A 24,027-nucleotide genomic window follows, 5' to 3' on the forward strand; every position below is an offset into this window, starting at 1 on the left:
GCCCCCAGGTGAGGAGGCAGGGACCGACGCCTGGCTGTCAGGCGGTCTTTCAGCGAGCGCCAGACCCTCTTCGGGCGGCCACCGCCTTGAGGACAAACCCACGCAGGAGCGCGTTTGCGGGAGGGCCGCGGCCTGGCCGGTGGGGGGCGCCCTCCCGTGGGAAAGTGCAGACGAGCGGGGCAGGGCCAGGCAGGGCGGGGCCGGGCGAGGACGCGGCCCCTCCGCCCCTTCCTGACTCGTGCAAACTTTCTTCGGGCTCCGGGAGCGTCGCAGCGGCCGCTGGAGAGGAGGCGCCCCGCCCGCGCGCCGCGTCCTCGGCTGCTCCACGCGCCTGGCCGGAGCTCGGCGCCCGGTCGCCCCGTCGCGCTCGGCTTCGAGGGCATGCGGCAGCCGCAGGGGTCCCCGCTCCTGGGCTCGGCGGTGCGGGCGAACGTGAGCGGTGAGTGCGTGCCGGGCGCGGGGAGGGTCCCGGAGCCACGACCGGCCGGGGCACGCGGGTCTCTGCCGGGCCCAGACCTCGAATTTTCGGGGTTGCCCGGTTTTCAGCTTGGGTCCCAACCCCACTGGGCCGCCCCGAGTTGGGACTCTGAGGGTGGGAGTGTGGCGCGTCTTGCCGGTTTCCGTCGCTCCTTCTCGGAGCAATGAAGAGATGCGGGCTGAGGGCCGCGTGCGCCCGTGCCGCGCGCGGGCCGGTGCGTTGGGCGCCGCGGCTGCGCTCGCTCGCACAGGTGGTTCACTGTCACCCTCGGTCTTGCTGCGGTGGCGGTGATTAGGCAAGTGTGTTCTCCACAGACCCCAGGGAGCTAACGTTTCTCAACCTCTCTCTTCCACACGCGGTGCGATGACATGCCGGTGCGGGAACGGTTGGAACCATGCGCAGGCATCTAAGGATCGGAGGAAATAGTGATTGCTAACTAACTAGCCACCCGGCTGTGCTGGGTGAGTGGCGTGTCCCCCGTCAACCCCCACGTCACCCGCAGACAGAAGCGCTTTGTTCGTCGCAATGTTACTTTATTGCTTTCTCTCACCAAGTTCCAGCTACCCCAAATTGCTTAGAATTTTCTCAAGCATATAATTTGAGGAGTGACTGTGAGTATCGGAAACAGTTTTGGTCTTATTAAGGTAATCATTAAAACGGCCTGAAAAGCATGTGTAGGTCAATTTTTAACTGAGTAATTTTCGCTCAATGTTTCCTCTGATTTGTTGCCCCCCCCCCCCCCCCCCCGCTCCCCTTTCCTTGACCTGGTGTCTTGGAATTCACTTTGGAAATGAAGGGCGGGTCAACCTCTCCGGATTGCACCTTGTTTTTGCGAAGTCGGAGGAGAAAGTGAACGTCACAGGCAGTCCCTTCTTCACAATTGGGCAGTTGCTCCATGCACCGTATTTCAGGAGGGCACGAACTGTTTCCGTTGCTGAAGGAGGCTTGCTGGGTTTATGCAGTGGGCTCTGTGTCAGTGGTTGCGAACCCTGCTTCCTAAGAGGCCTTGAACTGACTCGGGGAGGCCGTCTGCGCCTGGTGAATGATGTTTCCCTCTTTTTCAACCAGGAGTGATACAGTTAGAAGCACGCAGGCTTGGCTCTGTTCACACCATGCCTGTTTAAACAAACTAGCCATTCTAAAAAGTCCAGCACGCAAACCCTGCCAATGAGGGTTGTGTACGTGAGATAAGCTTCACTTGACTCTTGGGTTTTGAGATTGTATTCACTTCATATCGTCAGAGGACTTGGACATCCAAACATCTGGGCAGCACTTATGTTGATACTACTCAATAACTAATGAGATTGGTCATTTTAGCAAATTTTTCTTACTTATTTAATTATCTTTAGAACTCAGAAGTTTGTAGCTTTGATTTAGTTTCAAATGACTTATTTCTAAGTCTAACAAAATGCATACAGCAGCTCCCAGACTCTATCAAATCAGATGCAGTTTAGGGGTCTGGCTGTTTTGTAAGATGTTTGGTAGAACAGGTCTGTTTGTGTCTTCTATGAATGAAGACAGGTGAAAAAACTAAAACATGTAACAGTCTTTTTTTTTTTTTGAGATTTTTTTATTTATTTGAAAGGCAGAGTTAGAGAGGAGGAGCGACACACAGAGATCATTCATCTGCTGGTTCACTCCCCAAATGTCCCCAGTCACCAGGGCTGGGCAGGACGAAGCCAGGAGCTTCCTGCGGGTCTCCCTTGTGGATGCTGGGACCCAAGCATTTGGGCTGTCCTCTGCTGCTTTCCCAGATGCATCAGCAGGGAGCTGGATTTGGAAGTAAAGTAGCCAGCCAGGTCTGGAACCAGTGCCCATATGGGATGCAGCAGGCAGAGGCTTAACCTGCTAGGACACAATACTGGCCCTGTGACAGTTTCTCTGGCATGTCCATCAAACCTATTTGAGACATGACAGCATGTTAACCGTCTCTCAGTTTTGAAAAACACACACATGCACAGAGGAACAAATGCACCCACAGCACTGTAGCCAGGCAGCCACAGAGGGACACTGTCAAAGTCACATGTACGTGCATGCGTTAGGCTGGCTGTGTCTCCTTGGGTTTCCCAGCTCTCTGCGGAGGAGAGTAATCCCCATAACTTAAGCCCAACCTCTTATTTCTTTGGGCTGGGGCAAGGGGAATCACCAGAACTCACATGGGAATGACTGTAACTCACATTACCCATTAGCAGTTCTCCTTGGAGTATACCTTCGTTCAGATGCTTTCTGGCCTGTGATTATACCCGTGTGGCTGAGTCTGATTGCAGGCTTTTAAAATGGCAGAGACCAGGCCCAAAGCATTATTAATGTGGGGCAAAGGCAAGAACAAGACCCCGCAACTAGACCACCCTTTTTTCCAGCTCAGGCATTGCTGCCTGGGACATGTTAGGTAACTTCACCTTTCTGAGCTTGAATTTCCTCATCTGTAAAAATGAGGATTATAGCCACCACCCAAGATGAAAAGGCAAAGCTCTTTTGCAGGGTCTCTGATGGACAGGAATTACTCCTGAAATGCTGGTGGCCGTCTGTTCCTCCCTGGAAAGTATTGATATTAGTGTAAGCAGGAGTGCAAAGATAGATCCCAAGCCCGAAGTTACTTATGGTTTTATGCACACTTTTCCTGCATGTCTTTCCCATCACTAGCCCTTTTGCTCCCTCCCTTATTCCTCCTCCAAGTATTAAGCCCTCCTGCTTTCTGTCCTTGATGATCCTTAGTCCTTCGATTCTGTATGGACATACATGGGCAGAGCCCTGGAATCTATTCCTGCCATGGTTGGGGGAAGTAATGGTAAGGGTGGGGGACTCTCTGCTTAGGTGCTGAGAGTTTGTGCTTGTTACAAATGAGGGGCTGGAGGTACTTAGAATACCGGGATCTGAACTCTAATGCTAGCCCTGCTTTAAAAGTTTTTTTTTTTTTTATTTCATTTTATTTGAAAGGCAAACAGAGTTTGCAACCACTGATACACATAGTTCACTAGAGAGACAGATGGAGAGAAATCCTTTATCTGGACAGGCAGAGTTAGACAGTGAGAGAGAGAGAGAGAGAGAGAAAGGTCTTCCTTCCGTTGGTTCACCCCCCAAAATGGCCGCTACGGCCATTGCGCTGCGCCGATCCGAAGCCAGGAGCCAGGTGCTTCCTCCTTGTCTCCCATGCGGGTGCAGGGCCCAAGCACTTGGGCCATCCTTCAGTGCCTTCCCGGGCCACAGCAGAGAGCTGGACTGGAAGAAGAGCAACTGGGACAGAATCTGGCGCCCCAACCGGGACTAGAACCTGGGGTGCTGGTGCTGCAGGTGGAGGATTAGCCTAGTGAGCCGTGGCGCTGGCCCTTTATCCATTGATTCACTCCCCAAATACAGTCAACAGCCAGGGCTAGGCCAGACTGAAGCCAGGAGCCAGGAACTGCATTCAGGTCTCCCATGTAGGTGGCAGTGACTCAAGTACTTGATTCATCCTCTACCTCCCAGGGTGTGTGTTGGCAAGAAGCAGGATGGGAAGTGGAGTGTCTGTGGCTTCAATCAGACCCTTTGATATGGGATGCCATAATCCCAGGCAACCACTATGTTCTTAGCTAAATTCCCACCCTCCAGCCCCACTTTGGTGAGCTTCTGCAACCTATCATATAGTACTTGTCATCCATGAATCTATTTTCTTCTTTTCACAAATGTGGATCATGCCATTTCTACCTCTCTGCCTGGGTTAAGTCACATATGTGGAAGAACGCTGCTCCCTGTGCAGGGCCATCCAAATGCTGGAATTAAAGAAGCAGAGCCTCCAGTGTGTGAGGTCCCAGGCAGGCTCACTGAGCGGGGGCTCTGCAGGGGCGCTGGGGTCTCTGCATGGGTGCCTTATTGCTGAGTGGCCATTGCGGCTGTCCCTCCACATCCTTCTCTCCTGTCCTCTGCTGTTACACTCAATTTCAGGAGGAAATCACACCAAAGCTTGGGCAGCTGCTCCGTGGGGAATGGGAGAGGGAGGCCGGCTTCAAGCCAGAGATTACTTAACACTATGTGCTCAAGATGGAAGGCACAGGCAAGAGTTCCACAGATGCTTTCATTCCCTCTGAGAATTACCTGTACTGTCTGCTCCTCAGGTCTCAGCAGACAGAACCTGGTCAGTGACTCACCCAGGATGTCAGGAACAGAGTGGAAGCAGCAGTCCTCAGACATTGAAGTGGGGTGCACCTGTACCACCCTCACTGCCTGGTACCTTCCTGCTAACTTGGTTCTCTAAGGTTCAGTCTGCAAAATGCTAAACTGACTCAAGCATGCCCCACACCCCAAAACACAATTATTTAATCCTGTTTGAAAGCTGTGTGTGGTTCTCTGCCTGTTCTGGTGAGCCAGGAGAGTAGTGCCCATTGGGAGGAAGGTTGTAGCCCATGCCCCTTGTCACTACCCCCTGGGCCTATGTCCTCTTCCCTTCTGTCCCTGGCTGCTGAAGCCCCTGACTCCTAGCGTCAGGTCCTGTCTGCCTACAGCCAAGAACTCCTCCCTTCCCCATGAACCCAGCTACGACCCTGCTCGCATGAACCTTGTCTCACCTCCCCAGCTGTGAGTCACTCATATACCCCAGGCTGCACAAGACTGCGTGTCACTCTGGAAAGCAGTCTGCCCAGTACAGCCTGCCTCACCCTTTCCTAAGAGTGGTAATCAGTCCCCCTAATTACTCATTGTTCCTTGAGACATTAGGCTGGAGCTCCTACCAGTCTGACCTTGACTCAGTCGTGGGCAGATTCAGTGGTTATCAAGGGAGTTTGGCAGGTGGGAGCACGGGGTCGGAGGGCACCTTGGCCCCTCCACAGGTGTACCAGCTTGCTCAAAAGCCTTCAAAGCAAGCATGCAGTCTAAATAAACACAGTGTGCTTGCTTAGTAACTGAAGCTTTAGGGGCAAGCTCCTGGTCTCCCCTGTTAAGCCAGGCTGTCCCCAAATCCAGCCTCTGTAGAAATTCTGAAGCTCCAGGTACCATGTCAGTCCAAGGTGGGCAGTGGGGTCAGTTAGAGGCATTTATTCCCCAGTGACAGCTGGCAACCCAGAGTGAAGGTTCAGAGCCATTGGTGGTAACTAGTCATTGAAGAGCAAAGTAAGGGGTTGGGTGTGGAGTCTTGCCAGGAGAACACCCAGGAATCATTTTCTTCCTGCCCTGCTTGATTTTTGATGTCATCTCTTTTAATGGGGCTAGTCCCTTCCTGGGCAAAAACTAGCATGTGGGTCTGGCAAACAGAAAATAAGCATAATCTTTGTTCTCTGTTGCCACAGCATTAGAATTAAAAAGTGTCTCTGATTTTCTTTTTCTGTCTCTATAAACACACACACACACACATACTCATTAGGATACTGTACAGATTTCTTTTTTTTTCAATATTTTTTTGTAAAAAATACTTATCTTTTAATTCATTTTTTCTGTTGACTTTTTGATGCATTCTTACCTGCATCTATAAATACATATGTCAAATCATTTTAATGTCTTTATCTTGTATCTGTATGTCACATAGGATCACTAGTGTTTATTCTGACTCCTTTGTGAACAAATTTCAAACATTATTCCCCACCATCCTTAAACATTCCAACTCTTAAAAACCAGGTCCTGGAGTCAGTGCTGGGGTGTAGTGGGTGAAGCATCTGCTTTTTTTTTTTTAAAGATTTATTTATTTATTTGAAAGTCAGAGTTACACAGACAGAAGGAGAGGCAGAGAGAGAGAGAGAGAGAGAGATCTTCCATCCAATGGTTCACTCCCCAATTGGCTGCAGCGGCTGGAGCTGCGCCAATCTGAAGCCAGGAGCCAGGAACTTCTTCTGGGTCTCCCATGTGGGTGCAGGGGCCCAAGGACTTGGGCCATCTTCTGCTGCTTTCCCAGACCACAGCAGAGAGCTGGATTGGAAGAGGAGCAGTCGGATCTTGAACTGGCGCCCATATGGGATGCTGGCACTTCGGGCCTGGGTGTTAACCCGCTTTGCCATAGTGCCAGCCCCAAGCATCTGCTTTTGATGCCAGCATCCCTTATGGGCACCAGTTCAAGTCCCAGCTGCTCTATTTCTGATCCAGCTGCCTGCTAACATGCCTGGAAAGAGAGCAGAGGATGGCCCAAGTGCTTGGGCCCCTGCACCCACATGGGGGTCCTGGATGAAGCTCCTGGCTGCTAAAATCTTTGCAGTGTACTGGGTAAAGATCTTATATTCTGCAGGATGACCATCAGCCTAGGTCTCTAGAGCATTTCCTTGGAACCAGACTCAGGTTGTACATTCTTAGAAGGAATATGGCAGTAACAAAACTGCAGTTCTCAGCTCCTCACAAGAGAAGGTACCTGTTACAACCCATCCCACCCCTGGGATATTGACCTTGATCATCTCCTTGTCTTTATATCTGCCAAATCTCGCCACCATAAATTCACCACTTTGTCTTTTCAAAGTTACTGGTGTTTGTGGGGAAGTGTTCCAAGGCTGTACTAATAGCCTGCACCTCATTAAACCCCTGCCTACAGACTTAACATTTGTGATGACTTCTGCCTGAATCAGCCACTCTGTGAGGGTTTCCAAATGGTGACTCTTTGTTTCCATTACTCTTTCTACATTTATTACTTGGAATTCTACTCCAAGGAAGATGGACCTTTCTCTCTTTGCCAAGTAGTCACTTATATTGGGAAATATTCATGCATTCTCTTTGTAGCCAATAATTTGATGTCTTTTACTATCATTGTTTGTTTTAATGCTCAGATTGTCCTCTGTTTGACCATAGGGATGTCACAGAGCTGGATCCTATGTCCTTTTGACACATCTCTGTTATTCATTAAGCACTTCTTTGTTTTCTGCAAGATGTTCCATGCTCATCTTGTTCTTTCCCTGACTTACCCTTTTAGTAGAGAATGGTATTTTTTCTTTTCAAAATTTATTAATTTAAGCTAAACAACATGATATTTTGATTTAGGTATCTTGATATGCATGTACGTACTGAGATGATTACTGCAGCCAAGCAAATTAACATACACCTCACATAGTCATTTTGTGTGTGTGTGTGTGTGTGTGTGAGAGAGAGAGAGAGAGAGAGAGAGAGGGTGAGAGAGAAAGAGAGAGATAAGAATTGCTGGAATCTACTCTCTTTACAAATTACTCTCTCTACAAATTTAATGCAAGATTATTAAACTATAGCTGTCATGTTGTACAAGGAGGAGTGTAGAGGAATGGGAAGATATAGACTGAAAATTACGAAGTTGCAGGTATATAAAATGAGTAAGTGTAGAGAGGTGATGTACAGTGAGAATGGTGTACTGATTTCAAGATACAGAGGTTGGTATGCCCATTGTTACTAGGGTGTCATTGCTTCTAAGTCTCCCAGAGGACAGAGCGAGGACATGTATGCATATATGTTTACACACATTTATATACATGTCTAAATTTATAAATTTTTCTGCCCTTGTAGTAGGCCACGCATTGTAAAATGGTGGGTTTATCCTAAATATTTCCAATTTCAATCCAGCACTCTAGTGAACATTTCTACTCTTTCCCCTTTATATTATTGGTATTATTGGTATATATCTTCTCTGGTGGTCAGAAACGTGACTCTTAGTATATTCAATATTTTTACTTATCTGCTTGAAGTAACTAAACTCCCAGCCATGAAGGTCATCCTGTCTCCTCTGGGTCCCCCTCCCTTCCTGCTGCCTCTTGTCCCTGGCTGCTGGGCCTGCTGTCCTGTGTTTCTGTGCGGCTTCATCCTTGGCTCTGGTCCCTCCAGCTCACAGCTAGATGTGGCTCCCAAGTGACAGCTCATGACAGCAGCCTCCCCTTCATGGTAACCCATTCTCCATGCTCTGTCCTGGGGAGGGAAGAAAAGAGCAGGGTAAGGAAAAGAGAAGATGGGAACGGGAGGAAAGCAAAGATGGAATAATAGGTGCATTTTAGAGTCTTTTGATAGACGTTGCCAAATTGCCCTCTCAAAAAGCTGTTATAGGTTTATATTCTCATCCATATATTATGAGGGTGCCATTTTTCCCACCTCCTTGTCAATCTTAAGTGTTATTCACTTGATTAAATGTTGTCAATCTGATAGAACTTCAGTTTTATCACTGTTATGGTTTGGACCAAACTCACTCCAGTACTATCCTTCTATGTCCTACCCCAAACTCTATATCAGGATTTCTCAGCCTTGGCACTGTTGGCATTTTGGCTTTATTGTGGAAGGATGTCTTGGGCATTGTCACATGGGGAGCAGCATCCCTGGCCTCCACCCAGTAGATGCCAGTAGCACACCCTGGTCCTTTTTTTTTTTTTTTTTTTTTTTTTTTTTTTAAAGTTAGAGAAAGAGAAGAAGAGAAAGATAGAGAACTTGCATCTGTTGGTTCACTCCCCAGATGGTCACAGTACCTGGGATTGGGCCAGGCCAAAGCCAGAAGCTTGGAAGTCCATCTGGATCTCCCACATGGGTGGTAGGGACCCAAAGACTTGGGCCTTATTCTACTGCCTTCCCAGGTGCATTAGCTGAATCAGAAGTGGAGTAGCTGGAACTGGGACTGGCACCCATATTAGAATGCTGATATCACAGATGGTGGCTTAACCCACTATGCCACAATGTCAACCCCACTCCCAGTCTTGACTGTCACAAACATCTCTAGGTATTACTAACTGCTTCCTGAGAGGAAGAGAGGATTGGTTCTGCCTGGGTACCCGCTGCACTAGATTAAGAGCTTCCTAAGGGCATTTCAAATCTTTATTCAAGTCTTGTGCATCTGTTTGTCTTACATGCCATGAACAGTGAGGAAATGTTAACTGGACAAGAGTGAGTGAACTCAATGGTTGGATAGAATCCATTATAACAGGACCATTACATTACATGTGTATAACTCACCAATGTGCAAATTCCAGAGACTTGCAGCAGAGGGAAAGGGGGTGGAATGTTAGCGACATTCAAGTTCCATGGATTGCTACCAGACCATCATTAGTCTTTTTCAGTTTGTTTACATACTGTTTTCTTTCTAAAAATGTTTACTTATTTTCACTCTGCTTTAAAGGCAGAGTGACAGAGAGAAATTTCCATGTGTTGGTTCACCCCTGAAATATCTGAAGCCAGGAGCCAGGAACTCCATCCAGGTCTCCCACATAGATGGCAAGCACTCAAGCACTTGAACCATCACTTGCTGCCTTCCAGGATGCATTAACAGGAAGCTGGATCAGAAGTGGAGTAGCTGGAGTCAAACCAACACTCCAATAGGGGATGTGGTTATTCCAAGGGGAGGCTTAATCCATTGAGCCACACACTCAAATCATTGGTGTGTGTAGCCTCATTCCAAAGTCTGTTCATTGATGAGGAACATATAGTGCTTTGGGAGAAGGTGTTAAGCTCCATCGTTCAACATGCTAGATGTAAACAGGGTTGCTTTGCTTCTTTCTCTGAAACGGGTGAACTGACTAATCATTGCTATGTTCTATCATGTATTTAGAGTTTTCTTCTGACATTTCCATTTGATTACATAGGCCTTCCCCCCCATAAACTCTGGTCAGAAATCCCAAGGATGGTTACTCTTGCAAATCTTTGATGCCCAGACCAGAGTCAGCTTGTATTTCTCCTAGCATCAGTAAATGTTTACAAAAGGCACGGATGTCATCAGGAAGAACAAATCTACAAATTGCATTTCCCGTGGGGGCAGAGCATTTGCTATGAAGAAGAGGCTCCAGTGGTCAGTGTGGTGGAAAGAGCCCCATGCCAGGAGGGTGAGGGCTGGTTGGGGTGCTTCAGTTTCCTGGTTTAAGTTTTCTTCTCTGTGAAGTGGAGAAGGTTTTACTGCCCATTTCACTGTGGGGTCAGGCAGGGAAAGAGACATGAACTCATTTTGAAAGCCATTCTACCCTGTATCAGTGAATGGATTTTGATGGATTACTCCTGACAGGGTGGTCTAGAGGAAGTGTGGTAAGTAAGATAGTTAGAATGTTAAATGTCAGGTTTTCAGCCCAGCTGGCTCTCTCCCTCTTCCCTGATTATATGTATGCATCTGGGACCAAAGGCTTTCAAGGACAGTGAAAAACACCAGCTAGTGACTCTGAGCAGGGAGCTGATAGAGGAGAAAAGGCCTTGGCCTTGGGGTGGTTCCAGTGTTCCAGTGACCTACCCAAGAGCCTCCTCCCATCGTCTCCTTCTTCCCCCTGGTCTCTGTTGGGGCCCTGGCTCTCCACCCCTTGGGAACAGGCTCACCCTGGAACTCAACGGACTTTCTACAACTCCCCTAGACCAGGAGTGAAATGCATGTTTTATATTATCTAGTAACTCAACACATTTGATTTTGGCAGAAGTTGGGGCTCCAAGAAGCTAAAGAACTTGACCTAGGCCCCATTGATGGAAACAGGAATTAAGTAGCACTACTTGTCAGAGACTATTCTAAGCATCTTATTTACTTAAATCTTCTGACAGCCTTAGGAAGAAAGCACTCTTGGCTATTCCCATTTTGTGGATGAGAAAATTAAGGCACAGGGAAATTAACTAACTTGCTGATAAACATAACTTTTAACTCAGGCTGGTTAGCTCCAGAGGCCATGCCCTTTTGCATGTGAATATCCCATTTGCCCAGCACCATTTGTTGAAGTGGCTTTCTTCTTCCTGTTCTTGGCACCCTTATTGAAGACCAGTTGATGGATTTGTTTCTGGCCTTTATAATTGTGTTCTATTAGTTTATATGTCTATCTTTATGCCACAGCCATAGTGTTTAATGACTGTGGCTTTGTGTTTGGAATCAGGAAATGGGAGGCTCTACCTTTATTCTTTCTCACGATTGTTTTGGTTATTCAGAGTCTGTTGTACCATATAACTTTGAGGGTTGTTGTTTTCTATGTCTATGAGAACTGCCCTTGGGATTTTGATAGAGATTAATTGACTCTTTAGATGACTTTGGATATGTTAACAATATTAAGCCTTTGATCCGTGAACATAGATATCTTGCACTTTATTTGTCTCTTTTGAAAAAAAAATTTATTTTGGGGCTAGTGTTGTGGCATAACAAGCTTGGCCAATACCTGTGACACCAGCATCCTTTATGGGCACTAATTCAAGTCCTGGATGTTCCACTTCCAGTCTATCTCCCTGCTAATGTGCCTGGGAAAGCAGTGGAAGATAGCCAACTTTTTTGGCCCCTGCACCCATATGGGAAACCTGGATCAAGCTCCTGGTTCCAGGCTTCAGTCTGACCTAGCCTTGGCTGTTGCAGTCATTTGGGAAGTGAACCAGCAGATGGAAGATCTCTCTCTCTCTTTCTCTCTAACTCTGCCTTTCAAATAAATAAATAAATCATTTAAAAAAAAGAAAATGGAAAACCACTTATTTCCATATTAAAAAAAATACTTATTTGAAAGGCAGAATGACATAAAAAGAGACAGAGACAGAGAGATATCTTTCATCCACTGGTTCACACCCAGCTGGCTGCATCAGCCAGGACTGAGTCAGGTGAAAACCAGCAGCCGGGAACTAACCTAGGTCTCCCGTGTGGGTGGGTGGCAGAGGCCCAACTCATCGGGCCTGCCTTCCCAGGTGCATTAGCAGGAAGCTGGATTGGAAGTAGAGCAGCTGGGACTTGAATCAGTGCTCTGATATGGATGCTGGTGTTCAAGGGGCAGCTTAGCCCACTGTGCCACAATGCTGGTCTCGATTTGTGCCTTTAAAGATTTTGTTTCATCAGTGTCTTATAGTTTTTGGTATACAAATCTTTTGTCCCTTGATCAAATGTATTCTTCAGTGTTTTATTCCTTTTGATCCTATTGTAAACATAATCATTTTCTTAATTTCTGTTTTGGATTGTTCATTAATCATATATGGAAATGCAACCAATTCTTTTTATATTTATTTTTTGCCCTGCAGCATTACCAAATTAATTTATTAATAGGTTTCGTTGGGGAATTGTTAGTGTTTTCTACATATAAGATCATGTCATCTGCTGACAGAGATAATTTTATTTTTCATTCCTATCTGGATGCCTTTTAATTCTTTTTCTTGCCTAATTGCTCTGGCTAGGATTTCCAGTAGTATACTGACTAGAAGTGATGAGTGGACATCCTTGCCTTGTTTCTTGATGAAAAAGCTTTTAGTTTGTCACCACTGATGTGACATATTCTAACCACTTGGCTCATCTGCTTATTTCGGGGATTTGAACCCCGAATCCAAATCCTTTGTCTTCCACCACACTGTGTTGCCTCCCCTCCTGCCTCATTTCCCCTTCCCTACTGCTACCTCCTAGGCTCTGTTTTGAGCACTGTCTGAAGCTTAGTCACTGTGACGCTGAGCCCATATTCAAGCAAGAAATTTCTTTCTTGAGCTATAGTTATTTTAGTGTCATTCTAGGATGGCGTTGTCATTCCTGTTAAACTGTAGTATTAGAGAGCATGCACAGTTAATCTCCCAGAATGCCAGTTTATTTCCTTGAACTTTCTAGAAATGTTGAGTCATCTAACCTTCTTGGGAAGTACAGTCTACCATTTATCTAATACTTTCTGTGTGCTGTGTTGCAAGCATCACTTTTATTTAATCTTTTCAGTAACTGTCTCTAATTGTTGTAGTAATTATGTCATTTTTTAGGGAAGAAGGCAAAAGTGCTGGCCAGGTCAGCCATGCGCCAGTTTAGAACCACTGCCAAAGGTGAAGAGCCTGGTGCAGGTGACACCCAGCCTCCACTCCTCTGCCCCACATTCTGCCGCTCCCATGTCACAGCCCATGGTGCTTGCTCTAAGGATGTAGGCTGTCCCAGAAGTCTACACCTCGGGCTCTCCCTTCTCCAACCTCTGTCTTAAATATCCAGGCTAAAATGTTCTTTCCTTTCTTTGTTCTGACTGAGAAACATCTACAAGAAAACCACCATAACAACTGCCATTCAGAAGAACTGGTGACCATAGCAGTCCCAGGTGCCTCAAACTGCCGAAGCCCTGCTAGGCTAGAATTCTTCAGATGCCCCTTTTCTGGGAGTGGAGTAAGCTCTGTGGCTAATCCCTGCTTCTGCTCTCTCAAAGAGGCCCTAACTCTGGCTCTGTCCCCTGGGAAGTCCTTCCTTGTTCTTGGCCCACTGTAGGCATCTTGGGAGTGGCTGTTGGACTGCATTTGCCCTGTGGGGGAGAACATGGGCCTTTCCTGGCCAAGCTGTGGCTTCCCTGGCAATATGAGTCCTTAAGAACTTCATGGGTTTCTTGTCTTCTTCTAGTCAGTGCCACACGCCAGTGAACACGTCCAAATTCTGTTGTGGAGCAGGTTCCTAAGCATACCTTATCTCCTAGCCTCTGCACTTGGGTCATCTCTCTTCTCTTCAGTCACGTGGTGTCTCCTTTGAGGTCCTCTTCTGACCTGTACAGCAGGTCTGCCTTGTGTTCAACAGCGGCGCTTTATTGGGAAGTCTTCAGGAGAGGCTGTGATACCATTTTCTACTCTGGGGTAAGAGAAGTGGTGAACTTTTCCAATCCTGCAAGGTACTCAGTTTCTAGACACTGTCCATCCCTTTCCACCTTTGCTTAGAAACCTACCATTCTTGCCTGAGCTCATCTCTTGCTTATACTACTTGCTAGAAGCTGCCAGGACCAGCCAGCCACACTTAGGTTCTCATTCTGAGAACTCCTTCATCTACAAGAAGCTTCTTTTTCTCTTATGTTAAGCAGCCCTGATTTTGAAGGGTTCCTTTCATCTTGTCCCTCCACTGAGGTAGTGCTCCTCACACTCTGTGGCTGAAGATTAGTTTTCTTTTCTTTCAATAGAAATTATTCTTAATTGTATCAAAAATCAATGTTTCTGTTTATATGCTGTTCAGAAACAAATCCACTTGCATCTCACAGCAATTTCAAGTTGCTAGAGTCATTTCTTAGTGTTTGTTCACAACTTCTGAACTTTTTTCCTCGTTGATGGAAACTAGTGCCAGGACTACTTTGATTTTGGGTTCCCCAGGCTTTGCTGTGGTCTGAATGTTCGGAGCTGAGTCAACAGCCTGTTTGCACTCCAACTTGCAGGAAGGGGAAAGAGCATGGACAGTGCACCCTTGGTATTTTAGGGTTTCCTGGCCGTGGCACACTTCATTTGTGAATATATTCCCTTGGCCAGCACTTAGTCATGGAGCTGCCCTACCTGCAAGGTGGCTGCCAAGTGAAGTGTCCAACTACAGGTTTGCTACTCTATAATAAAAGGAAAGCATGATCTAACACTCTGTATTGCAGAACATAAAGTTAAATAATAATACAAAAGGGGCCGGCTGTGGTGTAGTAGGTTAAGCCTCCACCTGCAGTGGCGGCACCATATGAGTGCTGATTCATGCCCTGGCTGCTCCTCTTCCTATTCAGCTCTCTGCTGGTGGCCTGGGAAGGCAGTGGAAGATGGCCCATGCACCCTCATGGGAGACCTCGAGGAAGTTCCTGGCTCCTGGTTTTGGCTTGGCCTAGCGCAGCCATTGCAATCATTTGGGGAGTGAACCAGTGGATGAAAGACCACTCTGTCTCTCCCTCTCTCTGTCTGTAACTCTGCCCCTCAAATAAATAAATAAATCTTTTGAAAGATAGTAATGCAAAAAAATAATTATAAGAGAAATCAGAGGGTACAGTGATGGGCAAATGAATTAGAAGAATTGTGAGTTCGTTGTCACCCCAAGCAGAACAGGGCTTCTCAGAACTGGAGACTAGGATCTGGTCCCTCAAGGAAGCCTAAAGGTTGTAGGCTGATGTTATGTTGGGGTTAACAATGGGAAATTCAAGGGAGAAGAGGCTGAAACTCATTCTTAGGGAAATGTCCAAAAACCAAATGCCCAACTTCGGTGCTGAGTTAGAATCCACAGGCCATGTCCAGGGTGCTTGGTCAGGGACAGACAGAGGCAGGGAACACTACAGTAGTCAGGACCCACAGGGGTCTCAGGGAAGGTGGCTCCAAGAGTCTATCCTGAACCCAACCAAAACGCTAGAGAGAAAGAGAGCAAAAGATCTTACCTGGGGATAGCACTCGACCTAGTGGTTAAAATACTGGCTAGGATGCCCAAATCCCATATCAGAATGCCTGCATTTGATTCCTGGCTCCGTTTCCAATTTTAGATTCGTGCTAATGTGGACTCTGGGAGACAGCAGATGAAACCTCAAGTAGTTAGGTCATTGCCACCCATTTGGGAGATGCGAATTGAGTTCCCAGCTCCTGACTTGGGCCTGGACCAGTCCTGCCTGTGATGGGCATTGGGGGAGTGAACTTGCAAATGAGAGTGCTCTTTTCCTCTCTTCCTCTCTCCTTCTTTCTCTGCTCTTTGCCCCCCCAACCCGATCTCTCAGATCAATCAATAAATTAATTTAAAGGTTATTATTGACAAAACCAATAGATCCTACCAGTGTAAGCTGGATAGAAGCTTTCCAATTCCAATGCACCTTGCCAATTAACAATGTCAATTGTTAAACAACTAGTACAGCCGGAGGTCCCCATCATGTTCACTGTCTAAGTTAAAAACCTAGTGCTTCAAGTTTGAACTTTATCTTTTGTCTCTGGCAGCTGGGCTGAGGGAGGTTGAGAGTTCCAGAGAGCCTGCATGCCGCTCTCACGGTGCCTTTCTTCTTGTTTATCATTAGGGCGCTTTGGGCTTCTGGCAGGTGAGTGGGAGCCTAGCATGAGCAAGGGTGTGTGAGAGGTATCCGGGATTTAGGTAATTGTTGAGGGCTCATCCACAAAAGAGGCAGTATTTCAGGAATAGTGGTCTTGGTGGACTAGAGTTCAAGGGCAAGGGGCAGGGCACAGGGAGTGTCTACATGCCAAGGCTGTTGGAGGAACAGGGACAGGAATGCTGAGGACAGTGGGAAGAGAACCAGGAAAGTGGGGCCACAGAGGCTGAGGGAGGAAGTTTCAGGAAGGGAATAGTCACTGTCAGCTCCCATAGAGAAAAAGAAAATGAGGGCTGGAAACAAGAAATTGGGAAGTATATGAACAAATAGAGCCTATTGCAAGCCAGATTCTGTTTGTGCTTCAGAGAACAGCGAGTCAGTTTACCGGTTTCTAACAGAAGTGATGGTAAGCCAAATAAATATTTAATAAGGCATGCTGAATGCCACAGGAGAGGTACCAACTATCTTGCAAACAATTTTAAAAAAGAATAGCCTACACTTTCTTTCCACTCCTTTATCATCCAAGCATCATTCAACCCCGTGTGTTCAGATTTCCATCTCTTCTTCCAGCTAGCAAACTGAAACTAACACACCAAGCAAACCATTTTTTTTTAAAAAGATTTATTTATTTATTTGAAAGTCAGAGTTACACAGAGGAGAGGCAGAGAGAGAAGGAGAGAGGTCTTCCATCTGCTGGGTCACTTCTCAATTGGCCAGAGGGAGAGAGGTCTTCCATCCGCTGGTTCATTCCCCAATTGGCCACAACAACTGGAGCTGTGCTGATCCAAAACCAGGAGCCAGGAGCTTCTTCTGGGTCTCCCACCCAGGTGCAGGGGCCCAAGGACTTGGGCCATCTTCTGCTGCTTTCTCAGGGCATAGCAGAGCATTGGATCAGAAGTGGAGCAGCTGGGTCACGAACTGGTACCCATATGGGATGCCAGCACTTCAGGCCAGGGCGTTAACCTGCTGCACCACAGCGCTGGCCCCCCAAGCAAACCATTTGCTTTGCATCTATGCCATGCCCCTGCACTGGACATTGGATTCAGAAACGTGAGTAGGAAACTATTCTCACCCTTAAGCAGCTCATTCTCTGGTAGCAAAGGTTGACGCACAAAGAAAGCTTAGTGCAGTGTTGGGCGGCCTCTCCCCAAATGGCTAAGTCAGTCTTGTAGGTGAAAAGTCACTTTTCGAGAATCAGTGTGTACATGTATGATAGTTCCATTTGTACAGATTACAAAAATCTCAAAGTCAAGGATCGCCTCTGATCTTCCCCAAGCATGGTTGAATTTGGATTGGAACAGGTAGAAGAGCAGAGGTTAGGAATGGCTGCAATAAGATGAGGCTGTTGATAGCATAGAGAGAGCTTATTCCTGAGCTCTCCTCTCAGTCCTCTGACCCCACATTTCTTTGTTTGGGGACTGTGTTCTGCTCATGTCACCAAGGTCTAAAGATTATCTGCCCTTATAGTAGTTCCACCAAGGCTGCAGACAGCAGACCTTTTGGGAGAGCATTTTTCCAACATCTTCTCTGGCTGGCCAAGTCACTGGGAATTCCACTGTGGCAGATGGACCAGTGGTGTACACCAAAGTACAGCCCTTGTAGCTACATCTGCATTGCTTTTGCCTTGTATCAGGCTGCCTGCTCCCACTGTCTTCCTCACAGACATCGGGAGAAGAGTCTACTGCTCCATTCTCTGCAGTGTCTAACTTCAAACCTGGCGAATCCTCCGTGTCATGTGCTTTCCATGGTGTGCAAGACCAGAAATATAGATAGATTTAGAACTGAACTTGGATTACCTTGAAGGACATTTGTGAGTTAGTCTCCAGCGTGCAGAGATCTGGAATCCAATGCTGTCATCTTTGTATTATCTATTAGTAAATTTCTCATTTATTGAACCATTATGCACAGAGAAATCTCCTAAGGTTTTGGTGTGTGTGAGGGGACTTTGAGGGCAACAAAACAATTGGTCTATGCCCTTGCGAATATAATTTAGTCTTCTTTCCTTCTCTTAGAGCTGTTATATTTATAACTAGGAAGTGTTAGGTGCACTAGATCATTCTAAAAGACTTACACATATTTTAACTTACCAAATAATGTTTCTGTTGTATTAAAACACATCTTGAAAGTCATCTGTAGACTTCTACCAGAAAGAGATGAGACAGTCAAGCTAGTAATGGGATGGGGGTACTGTTAATACAGCAGGGACAGAATTCATGGAAACTGCCAGAGAGGGTACAGTGTCCCCCAGCCGGCAACAACAAAGAGCTCAGGATAGAGAGAAGGGAGGCTACCTGTATGCAGAGGGCTGCCGGCAGTATGTAACCCAGCCAACCTACAGCACCCTGGGAGAGAGGGAGCAGGGAAGGGAATATCTCAACCTCATTCCCTCCCTCCCTCCCCATCTCTTGCTGTGTTTCTCACTGGCAGATGCTGGAAAGCAGGGGAGCCTGCTGCTGTGGTCCCTGAGGGCCAGCCCAGTGAGCTGCTGAGTGCATGGAAAAGGGCAGGGTGGGGCAGCTGATGAGCTCAGAAGGTGCAGCAGAGTTCAATGCCTTTTATACAAGGCAGGCACAGGGTGGGGGAGGGAGGCAGGCAGGTCGGGAAGAGGTGAGCCTCCTCCTTGGGTGATGAGGTCTACTTCCCAATCAAAGCATAGAATTCTTCAGGAAACCCCTCAGACTTGTTTGTTGAGCACCCTAACCCTAACCTTAACCCTAAACCCTCCCCTTGAGGGTTGCTGAATCCTCTTTTAGAAGACCTTGCTTTGAAAATACTGTTTTCTTGTCCGCAGAGAGTTCGAGGGCTCAGTCTGGCTGTAGCCTGGGAGGGTGTGATCTCTGGAAGCAAGAAGTTACTGAAGGTCACTCTTAACCTGTTGCTGGTAACAGTAGGGACAAATGGTGTAGAGCAAGAGACTGTTGAATGTCCTTGTCAGTATTGGAAGTAGGGGACGGGTCACAGGGTAGAGTGAGCAAAGGGAGGCCACACTAGGGCTGGATCAGGAGTGCTTTGAACCCCCAATTTGTCTGGGATGTGGATCTTACCATGTAAATGACAGGTTATCTGGTACTTTATCTGGTGCTTTGAAGTTGCTCAGAATTTATTTTTGCAGATATTCAAGATCTTTTAAGAGAAGCTTCAATGTCCACTTTCTTTTTCTTTTCTTTTCTTTTTTTTAAATTTATTCATTTATTTGAGAGGCAGAGTTACAGATGGAGAGAGGGAGAGACAGAGAGAGGTCTTTTGTCTGCTGGTTTGCTTCCAAAATGTCCACAAATTCCAGAGCTGGGCCGATCTGAAGCCAGGAGCCAGGAATTTGCTCCGGGTCTCTCATGGGTGCAGGGGCCCAAGGACTTGGGCCGTCCTCTGCTGCTTTCCCAGGTAGATTAGCAAGGAGCTGGATCGGAAGTGGAGCAGCCAGGACATGAACTGTCACCCATATGGGAAGCCAGCACTGCACTGGCCCCCACACTTTCAATTTTGACATTTGACTCCTTCAGACAATGAAACTGCTGAAATATGATTACACGATGGTCTAAGGATTATTAGAACATACAGAATTATATATAAAGAATGTTAGTTTTAAGCATTATGATAAACATCTTCACTTTTATGAAGGTCAAGGCACAAAATGTATGCTATCTTTCTAACTTAATGAGTTAGATAAGATAAAATTTTGTAACAGATAAAGCAAACAATTAAAGGTTTACATTGTGTTTGGATAAACTGAACTCAGGAATCTGCCGATCACATGAAATTCATGTGTCACCTCTTGAGTTTAGCTCTGTGTGCTTTCACGTGTTTCTTCCTGTTTAATCAAGAGGCTTTAGACAGTCTTCAGCCATCAGGAACATCTGGGGAACAATACCTTTGATGATAGCTGTTTATTAAACATGTCCTGGGATAGGAGCCGTGTGTACACCACAGCCTCTGCAGAGCCACCCCCTTGCTTGTGGAGAAGGCAGTAGGTGAACTGGCTGACACGCCACAGGCTATTCTGCTTGCCCAGAGGGCTCGTGAGCTTGCTCTGACACAATAACCGCTTTATTCTCCTGAGCTCAGCTTGCAGTTTGCCCCTGCGTGTCATCATTGTTGAGCTAAAGATGTCTTGAGACGCCTGTGTTTCATGTTGTTTAAAGTATTTTCCCAAGCACAGTCTGTGTTTGTCTCTCCTCTGTGTGGCCACTGCCTTACTAATGGGTGAATTGTGGAGACTTTGCAAAGACTGGAGGATCAGAACTATTTTAGCTATGTAAGTGTAAGATTTGTTCATAAGAAGCAGAGTTATCAAGGGGTGGGTGTTTAGCAGTTAAAACATGGACCTTCCAAATAGGAGTGTCTGGATTCTATTCCTGGCTCCAGCGCTGACTCCAGTTCCTTTCAGTGCATCCCTAGGAAGCAGCAGTGATGGCCCAATTAATTGGATTTCTGCCGCCCGTATAGGAGACATGGGTTGAATTCCTGGCTCCTGGCTTCAGCCCAGGCCCTGCCTTGGTTGTTGTGCGCATTTGGGGAGTGACCCAGGAAATGAGAGCTCGCTCTGTTCCTATCTGTCTGTTTCCCTCTGCCTATCACATAAATTAATTAATTAATTTAAAAAGGAAACAAGTAACCGAATTTTAGCAAAGTTGAAGGTTTAACTTTTTCAAGAGAAATGATGTATTAAGATAAGGAAGCACATTTGTAACAGCCTTACCCTTAACTCATGACTGGAGCATAGGGAGATTACTGATGCCATAGACAGGAGTGTCAATTGGTAAAGTCAACAACAGGAGTCACTGTGCACTTACTCCTCATGTAGGATCTCTGTCCTTAATGTGCTGTGCATTGAGATTTAATGCTATAACGAGTACTCAAACAATATATTTCACTTTGTGTTTCTATGGGGGTGCAAACTGTTGAAATCTTTACTTAATGCATACTAAACTGATCCTCTGTAAAAAAAAAAAAAAAAAAAAAAGAAATTATCAACTCCCAACTTGACTCTCACTGGGATTAAACATGACAATAGGTCTGATCTGATTTCATCATCATTTAAAAAAAATCATCTATTATTTTTCACTTTATGTTTCTGTGTGGGAGCAAACTGTTGAAATCCTTACTTAATGTATACTAAGCTGATCTTCTGTATATTAAGATAATCGAAAATGAATCTTGATGTGAATGGAAGGGGAGAGGGAGTGGGAAAGGGGAGGGTTGTGGGTGGGAGGGACGGTATGTGGGGGAAGCCATTGTAATCCATAAATCGTACTTTGGAAATTTATATTCATTAAATAAAAGTTAAAAAAAAAAGCCCTACCCTTAAGCACCCCTAAAGTAAACATATTAACTTTATCCAGGGATATCAGACTTCCAATACTCTACTACAGACAATATGCATTTAAGTTTAATCTTGCACAAATTCCTGCTCCCCCATATATTTTACCATGACAAAGAGAGCAGTAATTGCCTATGAAACATCCAGGCTCTATTTTGAAACAGCTGCAGTACAGTAGCTGATAACATCCTGCTCCCTTTTTTACAAATTACTTTTCATATTTATTGACAAACAGTTTTAAATTTATAGGAAAAATAAGCAGCCAGAACCGCAGCTTTCTAGATTATATCCCCCCCCCCCCCCAAGGCAATCTCTCCTATGAATTCTGACATTACTGTGGTCTGTTTGTTATAATGAATGAACAGATACAGATCAATTATTAACTGAAGTTTTTCTACCGGGTTCCTAGTTTTGACTCAGTTCCATGCTGTCTCAACTTGGACACACATTATATTCTGTTGTTGGGTCTCCTGAGGCTCCTCTAGGCCGTGACTGTTTCTCAGATTTTCCTTTTTTTTGATGACCAGGACAGTTTTGAGGAGGAATTTTGTAGAATTTGGCAGGGATTTTGTAAAATTTCCCCCATTGGGATTTGTCTGGTGTTTTTCTGTTTTGTGTTGGTTTTTTATTTTGTTTGTTTTTTAATCATGATTAGGTTTTGAGGAGGAAGGGCTGTTCTTGCCATGTCATATCAAGATTACTGATGAGCGACATGACTTAGCTCTGTTGATGTTGGCCTTCACCATGGGCCTGAAGTACAGTTTGTCAGTTCTCCCCCTCCCCCACATCCCTGTTGTCCTCTTTGGCAGGAAGTCATCGGTGCACTTCACACTTCAGGAATGGAAAATTGTCCTGCCCCTCCTTTGGGGTGGAAGAGCTGTATGATCGATGTGGAAGTCCTGCCTGAGACAGTTTTTGTTTGCCATTGATTATTTCATTTAGTTATTTATTTCAGTATGAACTATGGATATTTGTTTTATACGTTGGATTACAAGCTCATATCATTTTATTTATTTTGTTACTTTGATTGCTATATCTTTGGCCATTGGGCTCCCCACCTCTTTTCTTTTTTAGGATTTATTTATTGGGGTTGGCATTGTGGCTCAGAGGGTTAATGCCCTGGCCTGAAGCAGCACTGGTTTGAGACCTGGCTGCTCCACTTCTGATCCAGTGCTCTGCTGTGTCCTGGGAAAGCAGTAGAAGATGGCTCAAGTCCTTGGGCCCCTGTACCCATGTGGGAGACCGGAAGAGGGGCCTGGCTCCTGGCTTCGGATCGGCGCAGCTCCGGCTGTTGCAGCCAGTTGGGGAGCAAACCATCAGATGGAAGACCTCTCTATCTCTCTCTGCCTCTCCTCTTTCTGTGTAACTCTGACTTTCAAATAAAGTTTTGTTGGGAGCCAGACTGACAGGGCAGGGAGAAAGAAAGATCTTCCAATCCACTGATTCACTCTCCAAATGGCTGCAGTGGCTGGGGCTGGGCCACGCCTAAGCCAGGAACCTGAAACGCCATCCACATCTCCCATATGTGTGTCAGGGGCCCAGGAACTTGGACCATCGTCCCCTGCCTTCCTAAGTACATTGGCAGGGAGCTGGATTGGAAGCAGAACAGGTGGTGCTCAAAACTCGTGCTAGGTATGGGATGCTGGTGTCACAAGAAGCTTAACCTTCTGCACCACAACACCAGCCCCTCCCCTCTCTTCTGGGGTTAGTTTGGGATATCTGCACTCGCTGTGGAGAGGTCTCTGTTGTGGGACTGCTCCTCAGACCACCCAGACTTGCCTGCTGCCATCAGCCACTTTTCAAGGACAGCACATGCCACTCATCACACCTCACAGTCGACCAGACTTGGAGCCAAGTCTGTCCAGGGAAATGAAAGAGTTGGGAGGCACAGATTAGAGAGTGTGCAGAAGGAGAAACCATCATGGTCGCTGTGGGTAGGCGAGGGGGTGTGTGGGCATGGGTGCCCCGGGATATTGCATTTTATTCCACATTTAACAGGCATTTACTGAGTGCCTACTGTGTGCCAGGCAGTGTTCCAGGTACTGCAGGATGCATTATAACAACAATCAGAGCCCGCCTTCCTAAGCATGGCTTCCAGTTAGGGAGGGAGACCATTACGCCAGGTAGGTGGTGTCGGGTGGTGACAAATATCGAGCAAACTAGAGCAGGGAATTGACTTATGTGCAGTGGGGTGGGTGGGTACTAAAGAGTGGGGTGCGGGGAAGGATCCCTGAGAACTGACATTGGAGCAGGAGTAGGGTGTAGAAATCAGCCCTGTGGGTATCTGGGAGGAAGGGCTTCTGGGCTGAAGGAACAGGGTAAAAGCCTTGGAACTGATGGTTAAAATGAGCCATAGAGATTACATGTGGATTTAAATTGCCCATGCTCTCCTGATTTTGCCATTAACATGAAATATTTAACAGAATTCAATAAACAAAGGTGATTACTAATGCAGGGTGGTCCTAGGGTGCTGACCAACCTGATGTCCAGCTCCCTTCTGGATTGGGGTGTCCAGCGTGGAAAGGACTGGTCCGCATTTGTGGGTTGTAGGAAGAGAAAATACTGCAGCATCAACTGACCTTGTGTTCCGTGTATCCTCCTAGGAGGAAGAGGTGGAGAGCGTGACAGAAAGCCAGCTCCGAGGCAGGCCAGCCAGAAAT

The 24,027-nt window shown here is 46.4% G+C and overlaps 1 protein-coding gene across 4 annotated transcripts in view; it reads left to right on the forward strand.

Moving 5' to 3' along the window:
• Nucleotides 1-228: 228 nt before the first annotated feature.
• The window catches only part of LPAR3 (lysophosphatidic acid receptor 3), an 89,802-nt gene continuing 66,003 nt past the window's right edge, over nt 229-24,027 (forward strand). Inside the window, exons 1-2 of one of the 4 annotated variants that reach the window (XM_051856309.2) lie at nt 229-439; nt 881-939. The gene's annotated coding sequence lies outside the window, so the exon portion shown is untranslated. Of the gene's footprint in view, nt 440-880; nt 940-972; nt 1,090-13,819; nt 13,871-24,027 lie in introns of those variants that run through there. The other 3 variants (XM_008264963.4, XM_051856311.2, XM_051856310.2) reach the window with 3 other exon arrangements.

Source organism: Oryctolagus cuniculus, chromosome 7 (assembly GCF_964237555.1).
Source record: "Oryctolagus cuniculus chromosome 7, mOryCun1.1, whole genome shotgun sequence".
NCBI classification, from domain to species: Eukaryota; Metazoa; Chordata; class Mammalia; order Lagomorpha; family Leporidae; genus Oryctolagus; species Oryctolagus cuniculus.